Source organism: Scylla paramamosain, chromosome 5 (genome assembly GCF_035594125.1).
Source record: "Scylla paramamosain isolate STU-SP2022 chromosome 5, ASM3559412v1, whole genome shotgun sequence".
NCBI lineage: Eukaryota > Metazoa > Arthropoda > Malacostraca > Decapoda > Portunidae > Scylla > Scylla paramamosain.
The window spans coordinates 25,886,701-25,898,205 of record NC_087155.1 but is presented as its reverse complement, the minus strand read 5'-3'; the positions used below and the strand labels follow the sequence as shown (position 1 = coordinate 25,898,205).

General features: G+C 41.9%; 1 non-coding gene across 1 annotated transcript; it reads left to right on the top strand.

The window, feature by feature from the left end:
* Nucleotides 1-3,464: 3,464 nt before the first annotated feature.
* Trnar-acg (transfer RNA arginine (anticodon ACG)) lies at nt 3,465-3,537 on the top strand. The gene has a single exon. It is a non-coding gene; the product is annotated as a tRNA-Arg (tRNA).
* Nucleotides 3,538-11,505: the final 7,968 nt, after the last annotated feature.

Here is an 11,505-nt window from a genome sequence, read left to right as displayed (position 1 = left end):
TAAGTCTAGCACCTCTGTATGGTCATGATGGGACTTCTTATCTAATGTGGTGGAGTTTAATTTGTCGTATATGATGAAGGGGACTTGAAATATTTAGTTAAGGTGGCCAGGATGAAATACATCTTGTTTGTGAGGGAGTCAACCCGTGACGTCATACATAAACATGGTTACTAAACATTTTCAGGTAAGCGAAGGAGTGTCATTGTGGTTATGGTGCGTTTTGTGGTGCACTGTAACATGTCCATCCTGTCTTATATGATGAAGGAATGTTGGGATATTTAGATTCAGGATGAAGTGGGTTATGTGTAAATGAGTGACATCATACACACACAAAAAAAAACCGCTTACCTTACGATACAATTTTTCATGCGTTGTAAGCCGTCCATCCTGTCTTAGATGATAAAGGGAACTTTGATTTTTTTTTTTTGTTGAAGTGGCCAGGGTGATGTAAGGAAGTCAGGCCGTGACATAAACTCGTAAACAAATGGCTACTAAAAATATTCCGACACTGGAATGTCATAGTGTGGTGCCTTGCCGCTGTGCGAGTGAGAACTTCATTTCTTTCCTTTACTTTACTTTGCCTCACTATTTCTCACTCTACTTCGTACCTATTTTGTTGGGTGGTGGGGAGTAGGAGAATGCATTTTAGACGGCGAAGGCTACTAGATGTACTCCCATTATATATCTCTTTCTGGCTTAATTAAATTGGGTTGTTTTCCCGTGTGTTTGCTTGCCCACCTTATTCCGTTATACGAGTGCAGAGATGAGAACGTTATTCTCATGCCACTTGCACTTATAAGTAGTGAAGAGTGAATATTGGACCTGCATTGTTTGATAGCGCCTTATGCTTATCACAACCACTTTTACTTTTCGTGTTACAAGTTACAGTTTGTAGTGTTACACGTTTACAAGTTCTCGTTTTCTCGTGATTTAGTGATAATTCAACTAGGATTTTGCATAATCAGTGAGAAAACTTACATCGAATCCTGATTAATAATTTCTATGGGTTTTGGAAATACTTCTGATGAGAGGACAAAACATCTCAGAATATGGGGTTATCACGCACCTACGCACATTATTATGAAGCCAGCAATGGGGAAGTTGTAATCCTCCGATGTAACTTTTTACATTTAACTTCGATTTCTGTTTTAATTTCATTAATGAAAATGACAGGCATTCTCAAAGTGACAAAAACTTAATGTGCTCTGTAATTTCGAATGATATAGGTCGTCATTCCTTTAGAACTCTCTCTCTCTCTCTCTCTCTCTCTCTCTCTCTCTCTCTCTCTCTCTCTCTCTCTCTCTCTCTCTCTCTCTCTCTCTCTCTCTCTCTCTCTCTCATTCCCTAAGCACCTGGATATCTCGTTAAACGACTCCATATAACTCAGCTTCCCCTGCATATTATTCAATGGTTTTCTTTAGTGATGTCACATCTCGGTGCTCTGCCGAACAAACCTACCTACAACTCACGTGGTTGACTCATCCAGTTGCCTACCCCTTCATGACATATGTGTATAGGCAGCTAGAGGTTATTTCTATGAAGATAAGAAACTAAAGAGCACTTCATGATAAAGTGTGTCTATTATAGAACACAAAGGCACGAGTTAAATAGAAAATTAACTAGGATAATTGAGGGAGAGAAATGGTAGGTGAGAAGTGAGGAATGAAAACATTTCTGGGACTGGCAGGAGACAAAGGCAGTGACAACACAATAGTGAGTCTCAATAACATTTCTGGTCGTGTGCTGAAAAATAAGGAACTGAAACAATAAAGGACGCAAAGGAAAACAAAGGAGAGTAACCTAAGCATGCTCAGATCCAAATAACAGATCCAAAAGAAGAACACTTGTACTAACACTAGTTTATCTGAACATTGGTGAATTACTGGCACGCACGTTTTGTGTAAACATTCAGTTAGTGTGTGATTTTCCTCATTCTTTGTTTTAAATTTATCTAGAACTCGTAATGTATTGAGTTTCCTCTTCTTTCTTTTTCTTTTAAAATTGCTATGCACACAGGTTTCGAAATTGCAATTACACCATTGTGGCCACGACAAAGTGTGCAGTGTAATAGGTGTGGGAGATTGCAATACAGGAGATGTGGTGCTAGGGTGTCTTGTACTTATTACCTACTGGGGACTGCGAAACCTAGTCGAAGTCACTGTCCTAAAATAAATCCTCATCTTTCCTCCTCACCTTCACTCAGTTGGTCTTCTCTTAGAAAAACATGACGGCACGTAAAAGAAAAATCAAATCAAATAAAATAAATAGATAGTTAAAATAAATAAATAAATAATAATAATAATAATAATAATAATAATAATAATAATAATAATAATAATAATAATAATAATAATAATAATAATAATAAACAAATAAAAATAAAATCTTCAAGAAACATTGAAAATTAAATCCATGTAAACCCAAATAACTGAATACTGTAAACCTGAACCTTAACACAGCCTGCAATTATATACTATGAAACTTAACAAGAATCCTGCATCATCATTGGGCAAGAAATTATAAAGCCTGTTAATAATTCATGTGGCCTTTGGATATAGTCCTTATGAGAGTTCAAAGCGTTTCAGAAGAATATTTTTCTTAATTCTTAGTACTTAGTTGTCAGTGGTATACCGCAAAAGTATTCAACTCATTAGCCTACTCCTATTCATCCACCAAAGATACATTGGAGGAGTCACTGTTAATCATACAAGTAACACGTTTTCTTCAATACAAATGAGAACAGTTTTAGGAGATTGAATTGAAGGGTAAACTATGATATCCTAGATTTTCTGCAATCTTACTGAATGTCGTTTTCAAGTAATAGTGCATGCTTGGAAACGATAATTTGTGTAGTACGCAAACGCTATAAGGAACGGAGCAAGAGAAAGAGAGGGGAATTGTCTGTGAGTGTCAGTTTGAAGAAGAGAAGTGAAAAACAGTCATTGGATTCTTTCCCTTCAAGAATACATTATTGTCGGGCTGATTTAAAGAAAAAAAAAAAAAGAAAAAGAAGAAGAAGTAAACCGAATATAGACAAAAGGTTATGTTACATGTAGCTGCTTAGTATATTGTACACAAGATAGATACTAAATACTATAGCGATAACCATTATATACTACCCTTTATTAACTAAACTGAAACCTTCGTGTTGACTCGTTTCCTAACCCTGACTTTACTGGAACTGCTGTAAACAAATACTTCTAAAAGGAAATGGTTGTTGGTTGAAGCTAAAATTAACTCAATATTGTAAAGCAAACCATTAATATCCAATACCTTTAGCGGCCTTTCACTGTGAGACCTGCTAACTTACTTTCTATGTCTCTAATTTTGCTGGAACTACCATAAACAATGAATATCAAAACATTATTGTGGATTAAACCTCAAATATGAAAACAATGAATATCAAAACATTATTGTCGATTAAACCTCGAAATATGAATAGCTTTAAGTTTTAGTAAACGGTAGGCCTCGTGGCGCAACGGATAACGCGTCTGACTACGGATCAGAAGATTCCAGGTTCGAATCCTGGCGAGGTCGTTTTGGTGATTTTTTTTTTTTTTTTTTTTTTTTTTTCCCCTTCTTCCAAGGATGTGCAGTAAATTATTCTTGATATTATAGTATTGTAGTACGTTGTTGCCATTATTGTTACTATTATTATTATTATTATTATTATTATTATTATTATTATTATTATTATTATTATTATTATTATTATCCATTTAAGGGTCATTTAATTATGCAACATGTGTAAGTTATAAGTAATGTTGTGACTACTTTTTATTCATTTATTACTGTTATTGATATTATTATTATTATTATTATTATTATTATTATTATTATTATTATTATTATCATTATTATTGTTGTTGTTGTTGTTGTTGTTGTTGTTGTTGTTGTTGTTTGTTACCATCATTATCCACTCAAAACCAAATTAGTCAACAACTTATAAATAATATTATGACTTTTTCTTTGCTCATTTATTCATTCCTTCATGTATTCATTCATTCCTTCATGTATTCATTCATTCATTCATTCATTCATTCCTACATCCATATATTTCCATTGTGGTATAATGACATTCCTCTAAATTTGTCCACTGAGCACCCATACCTTGCATTCCTTCCCCCTTACCCCTTCCTTCTCCCTCCCCCATCTCCCCTCTCCCCTCCCCCATCCCCAAACCAGTCACGTGACCCTGTTTGTGACAAGGCCGAGGAAGTTGTAAAGTGTTCCTAAATTTCCCCTCCAATCGTTCTCTTCCTCCATTTTCCCTCTCCCTCCCTCTCTCCCTCTCTCCTTTCCTCCTCCCCCATCCCCTTTCCCTTCCCTCCTCTCTTCTCCTTACTCTTTGTCTTCCTTTCTTTTTTCTTTATCTATGTTCTCTATTTTCCTGTGCCCTCCTCCTCCTCCTCCTCCTCCTCCTCCTCCTCCTCCTCCTCCTCTTTATCTTTCTTTCTTTCATTCTTTCTTCTTTTTCTTCCTTTCCGTCTTTCTTTTCTGTAGCTTCCTCCTCCTCCTCCTCCTCCTCCTCCTCCTCCTCCTCCTCCTCCTCCTCTCTTCCATTCGCCTCTTTGTCTTTCTTTTCTCTTTCATTCCTTATTTCTTTTCACTATCTCTCCTCCTCCTCCTCCTCCTCCTCCTCCTCCTCCTCCTCCTCCCGTCACGACCAGAGACAAAAGAGGGGGTGGTTGGGAGGGGGGTTGTGGGGTTTGTTTTCTCATTCAGTTGGGGGGGAGGGTTTTTTTTTACTTCTCTCTCTCTCTCTCTCTCTCTCTCTCTCTCTCTCTCTCTCTCTCTCTCTCTCTCTCTCTCTCTCTCTCTCTCTCTCTCTCTCTCTCTCTCCCCTTTTCCTTTCCTCTCCTTCCATCTGTAACTTATTATTTTTTTCTTTTACTCTATTTATTTGTTTTACTTCAAAGTTATGTGTTGCTTATTGTTATAATTCCTGTGTGTGTGTGTGTGTGTGTGTGTGTGTGTGTGTGTGTGTGTGTGTGTGTGTGTGTGTGTGTGTGTGTGTGTGTGTGTGTGTGTGTGTGTGTGTGTTCGTTTCCTTGTTTGTTTTTTGTCTTTATCACTACTACTTCTACTACTACTACTATTTTTACTACTGCTGCTACTACAAATGTTGCATCAAAAACAAATAAACAGATACATAAATAATAATAATAATAATAATAATAATAATAATAATATAGGTTATCCAATATACACACAAACAGCTGGAAACAAATATTGGTTTTGGGTTCAGTGAGCAGAGAGAGAGAGAGAGAGAGAGAGAGAGAGAGAGAGAGAGAGAGAGAGAGAGAGAGAGAAAGAGTAAAAAATAATGAACGACCCGGATTAAAGTGTTGCCAACTTCCCCCATCTCTCCCCCGCACCTCCTCCTCTCCCCTCTCCGTCATCCCTTCTCCCTCCCTTCCCTTGACCTTAAACTCCCCTCCGTTCTTCCCTTCCTCTCCCCTCCCCTTTCCCCTCTCCTCTCCCTTCTCCTCTCCCTTTCTCTCCTCTCCTCTTACACAGACTGTTTCTCTCCTTACGAATTAAATACCCCTCCCCCCACACTTTTCCCTCCACTCTCCCCCTATCCATGCCTTTCTATACCTCTCCCTCTCTTTTTTCTCTCTTCCTTTTCCTCCCATATCTCTTCTCCACTACTCCTCTATCCCTTTCTTTTGCCTTCCCTCTCACTCCCCCTCCACTTCACTCGCCCCACCAACGACCGGATATCAAACAAATGAAGATTTATAACCGGAACAGTAAATGTGTGGATGGTTTAGCCTTGTAAGAAATGGTGAAGAAAACGAAGTTTCTCACCATTTTTTTCTTTTATTCTTTCTTTCCTCCTCGTGTTTTTTTTTTTTTTTTTTTCTCCCTTTTGTTTATTTTGTTTCTTCGTCGCCTCCTCCTCCAGTTTCTTCGTGTGTGTGTGTGTGTGTGTGTGTGTGTGTGTGTGTGTGTGTGTGTGTGTGTGTGTTCATTGTTGCCGTTTTCTTTTCCTCAGTCTCTTTATCCTTGTTGTTGTTGTTGTTGTTGTTGTTGTTGTTGTTCATCTTCATTCCTCCTTTCTTTTTTCTAGCTTCACTTCCCCTCTCTCTCTCTCTCTCTCTCTCTCTCTCTCTCTCTCTCTCTCTCTCTCTCTCTCTCTCTCTCTCTCTCTCTCTCTCTCTCTCTCTCTCTCTCTCTCTCTCTCTCTCTCTCTCTCTCTCTCTCTCTCTCTCTCTCTCTCCTCCGTTGTCTCCATCATTCCTCCTCCTCTTCCCTCCATAACCTAACCCCCCTCCCTCCTTCCATTTTATCTATCCCTATATCAGAGAGAGAAGTAGATATGGAGGAGGAGGAATAGAGAGATGTGGGGTTGGGAGAGAAGAGAAAGAGGACACACACACACACACACACACACACACACACAGAGAGAGAGAGAGAGAGAGAGAGAGAGAGAGAGAGAGAGAGAGAGAGAGAGAGAGAGAGAGAGAGAGAGAGAGAGAGAGAGAGTTTTAACAATATTTTTATCGTCTTGTTATTGTGACTAGGAAAAGTAGTAGTAGTAGTAGTAATAGTAGTAGTAGTAGTAGAGGTTGCACAGATCGTAGCAATGTTCCGTGTGTATGTGTGTGTGTGTGTGTGTGTGTGTGTAGCAGCACCACCAGCAGGAGCAGCAGCCTCGTGTATCAGTCCTCGTAATAGACAGGCTAAGAGGAGGGCATTCCACGCTGCAATAGCCAAATGAAAGATATTTTATGTTAATCACAAAACTGAAAAATCGCAGTTATTTGTCGCGCACACACACACACACACACACACACACACACACACACACACACACAGAGAGAGAGAGAGAGAGAGAGAGAGAGAGAGAGAGAGAGAGAGAGAGAGAGAGAGAGAATTTCAGGGAGAGAGAATGAGAGAGCGCCACAAGAGCAGGGTGGTGGTGATGGCAGGAGCGGATCTTACTCTCTTCAGGGGCCCGAGAGAGGCTAGGTGATGGCAACACTGCGCAGGGAGTAACCACTTTTTTTTTTTTTTTTTTTTTTTGCTCTCTTTCTCTTTCTCTTTTCCTCTTTTTTTTCTGTCTCTTTTTACATATCTATTTCCTTCGTTAGGTTGGTATATTACGTACCCAAATTCATAATAGCAATATAACCACAACACACACACACACACACACACACACACACACACACACACACACACACACACACACACACGCGGAAGAAAAGAAATAAAAAAAAAAAAAACGTGAAAATTACAACTACACTACTTAATTTATATATTATTTGTACGACTACAGGTAAGGGGGAGAGGGAAGGGGGGTAAAGGTAACAGGGAGGTAAAAGGTTAGGGGATGGAGGGAGAGAAGGAATGGGGGAGGGGAGAAAATACTGTTGTTAATTGATGCGTTGGCACCTCTCTTTTACTCCGATGATGGTTGAGTGTGGCATTACTCTCTCTCTCTCTCTCTCTCTCTCTCTCTCTCTCTCTCTCTCTCTCCTTGCCTTTTTTCTTGCCTTCTTTTTCCTGTGTTCCTTTTCGTTTTCTCATCCTGTGTGTGTGTGTGTGTGTGTGTGTGTGTGTGTGTGTGTGTGTGTGTGAGAGAGAGAGAGAGAGAGAGAGAGAGAGAGAGAGAGAGAGAGAGAGAGAGAGAGTTCAGTCTTAAGGGAGGGAAAGAATAAAAAGAGGGGAGGGAAGAGGAGGGAGACAGGGAGGAGGGGAAGAAAAAGAAGGGAGAGTAAGGGGAGAGGAAGGGAGGGTGTGATGAGAGGGATTGTGACATATGGTATAAAGTGATGCAGTATTATGACCCCCCCATAATTTTTTCCCCCTCTCCTCCTCTTCATCCTCCTCCTTTCTTCCCTATTTCACCTCCGTGTTAGTTAATTTCCTTCTCTACTTCTCTGGTTCGTCTTTCGTTCTTTTCTCGTCTCCTATTCCTTTTTTTTTCTTGTATTTATACTTTATCACTATTTCATCTTCCTCAGTTTTGTATTATTATTATTATTATTATTATTATTATTATTATTATTATTATTATTATTGTTGTTGTTGTTATCTTCTATTCTTCCCTATTCCATCCCTTCATTCCTTCCCCCAACTTTCCTCTCTCTTCCTCTTCTTAAGACTTCTGTTTTCTTCTTTCTTCCATCTTTCCATTCGTTTTCCCATCCCCTTCTCTTCCTCTTTCCTTATTTTTCTTTCACCACATTCCTCCTTTCCAGTTTTTTTTTCTCCTCCTCCTCCTCCTCCTCCTCGTATTCTTGGATCTTTCTTACCTTCTCCCCTCCTTTCCTCACTCTTTCCTCAACTAACACCCTTACCTTCTCCCCCTCCACCAAAACCCCAGCTGTTGTAATACCCCCTACACGCCTCCATCCCTCCCTCACACCCCTCACTCCCTCTCTCCTTCCTTCTCTCATGCCCCTCTCCTCCAGCCCCACTCCCTCTCATCAACTGCTTCCCATACTTCTCTCCCCTCCTTCTCTCCCCAGACCATTCGTCTCTCCCCCACTGGTCTCCTCTTCCTTCTTCCCCCCTCCCTCCTCCACCCCCCAGCACACCAGCAGTAGGGGAGCAGATAGAGAGAATGAGATGAGTTGTTTTATTCCGACTGTTGTAAACACGTGTTTGTTGTTGGGCAAGAGGCCATGCCACAGATAAGCTCCTCTCTTGTCACCCTCCTCCTCCTCCTCCTCCTCCTCCTCCTCCTCCTCCTCCTCCTCCTCCTCCTCCTCCTCCTCCTCCTCCTACTACTACTACTACTACTACTACTACTACTACTACTACTACTATTACTAGTGTGTGTGTGTGTGTTTGTGTGTGTGTGTGTGTGTGTGTGTGTGTGTGTGTGTGTGTGTGTATGTATGTGTGTGTATGTGTGTTCGGTTTACGCTACGTACAGTACAATCTCTCTCTCTCTCTCTCTCTCTCTCTCTCTCTCTCTCTCTCTCTCTCTCTCTCTCTCTCTCTCTCTCTCTACACACACACACACACACACACACACACACACACACACACACACACACACACACACACACACACACACACAGTATTGTTTGGGAGTTTACTGTGTGTTCGTGATGGTGTGTGTGTGTGTGTGTGTGTGTGTGTGTGTACACAAGTAAACCATGCAAAGGGAAACACACACACACACACACACACACACACACACACACACACACACACACACTCAAAACAGCAGCAGCAGCAGCAGCAGCAGCTGTTCCCCATACATGGCAGCTTCTGGTTGAGGTGTCATGTGTGTCAGAAATATTATTCTTGGAGCGCTACATTAATAATTATATATGACACACACACACACACACACACAACCGTCTGTGTGTGTGTGTGTGTGTGTGTGTGTGTGTGTGTGTGTGTGTGTGTGTGTGTGTGTGTGTGTGTGTGTTTGGCCACTTCTCACTCCCCGAACGCTTGGTTTCATTAACTGGTTTATTTGCCTTAAGTGAAAATAGACACAAGGTAAGCTACTAAAAGAGAAGGAGGAAAGGGGGAGGTGAAGAGGAGAGCACGGCTCCTCCTCCTCCTCCTCCTCCTCCTCTGACATCCATTTTCTTTATCTCTTTGTCCTCCTTTCCTCCCACTCTCCTTCCTCTTCCTTTGTTGTTGTTTTTCTTCCTTTTTTTAACATTCTTACTCATTTCCTCTGTCTTATTTCTTGTTTTTTTCTCTTGCGTCTTTTCTTTTCGTCTTATTTCTTGTTCTTTCTTCTTCTCGTGTCTTTTCTTTTCCTCCTTTCCCTTATCACTTTATCTCTCTCTTCCTCTTCCTCCTTTTATTTTCTTGACTTATTTTACATTTACTATTATTATCTTTTTCTTTTATTTTTCCTTGTGCCTCATTTACTCTCCTCTCCTTCTCCTCCTCTTTTCTTCCCCCTCCTCCTCCTCCTTTTCTCTTCCCCCTATCCTCCTCCTCCTCCTCCTCCTCCATCATTCCATTCCTCTAATTCTGAGTTTCGCTTAATGTGCGAGAGAGAGAGAGAGAGAGAGAGAGAGAGAGAGAGAGAGAGAGAGAGAGAGAGAGAGAGAACTTGGAGGGTGAATAGAGAGAGGAGGGAAGGGACGACGAGGAGGAGGAAATGATGGTAAGAGGAGAGGGGAGGAGGAGGAGGTAGGGAAGGGAAGGGAATGAGAGGGGGCACCGTTCCAACATAATCATGCTAATTCTCCTCCTCCTCCTCCTCCTCCTCCTCCTCCTCCTCCCTTCACCTCTTATCAATTATTCCTCCCTCTAGGCCACCAGTCGGACTTTTTTTTTTTTCTTCCGTGATATTTTCTTCCTGGGAAATGAAATACGATTACTCTCTCTCTCTCTCTCTCTCTCTCTCTCTCTCTCTCTCTCTCTCTCTCTCTCTCTCTCTCTCTCTCTCTCTCTCTCTCTCTCTCTCTCTCTCTCAGCGCATGAGTTGCCTCACTTCACATCCTTCCCCTTACTGTCATTTATTTTCCTTCCTTCCTCCTCCTTCCTTCCTTCCCTCCCTCCCTCCCTCCCTCCCTCCTCTTCTTCCTCGTCTTCCATTTCTTCTTCCTCCTCCTCCTCCTCTTCTTCCATTATTATTTACGCTTCTTGTGCTCCTCCCTCCCTCCCTCCCAAGACCCTCGTAATCCCTCCTCCTCCTCCTCTTTCGCTTCTTCTTCGTCTTCTTCCTCTTTCTTCCCTTCCAACACCACCCTCTTGGCCCTTTCCTTTGTTTCTCCTCCTCCTCCTCCTCCTCCTCCTCCTCCTCCTCCTCCTCCACTAGCTCCTCTTTCTCTTATCCTCCTTGTCTTTGTCTTCTTCCTCTTCTCGTGTTCCTTGCCTGCTTCTTCCCTTTGTCTCCTCCTCCTCCTCCTCCTCCTCCTCCTCCTTCTCCTCCTCCTCCTCCTCCTCCTCCTCCTCCTCCTCCTCCTCCTCCATTGCCAGTCATCTAGACTCTTTGAATTAAGTTATCACGTATATCACCTTATTTTGTTTGTTCCTCCTCCTCCTCCTCCTTCCTTCTTCCTTCCTCCCTCCCTCCTCTTCCTCCCTACCTCTTTCCTCCTCCTCAGCTCACAATGGCTTTAATCACATTTGGGGGATGGGGCTTTTTTGGGGGGAGGGGGGAGGGGGGATGCACTAGTACCACCACCACCACCACCACCACCATCTCGTTAATGAAGCATGAACAACTTCCTTCAATGATTTGAGAACATTCATGGAAAGGGGTGAGGAGGGTGGGGGAGGTGTAGGTTTTTCTTCTTTTCCTTCCTTTTTTTCTTCTTTTTCTTCTTCTTCTTCTTTTTAGGTGAGGAGGAGGAAGAGGAGGAGGAGGAGGAGGAGGAGGAGAACCTTTAATGCATTTGTTAGATCTCCTCCTCCTCCTTCCTCCTCCTTCCTCGTTCTCCTCCTCCTCCTCCTCCTCCTCCTCCTCCTCCTCCTCCTCCTCTTCTTCTTTCTACTCCATCCGTGGTTACTTCAGGATGTGGTGATGGCCTGCGCGGGTCCTCATCTCTCTCTCTCTCTCTCTCTCTC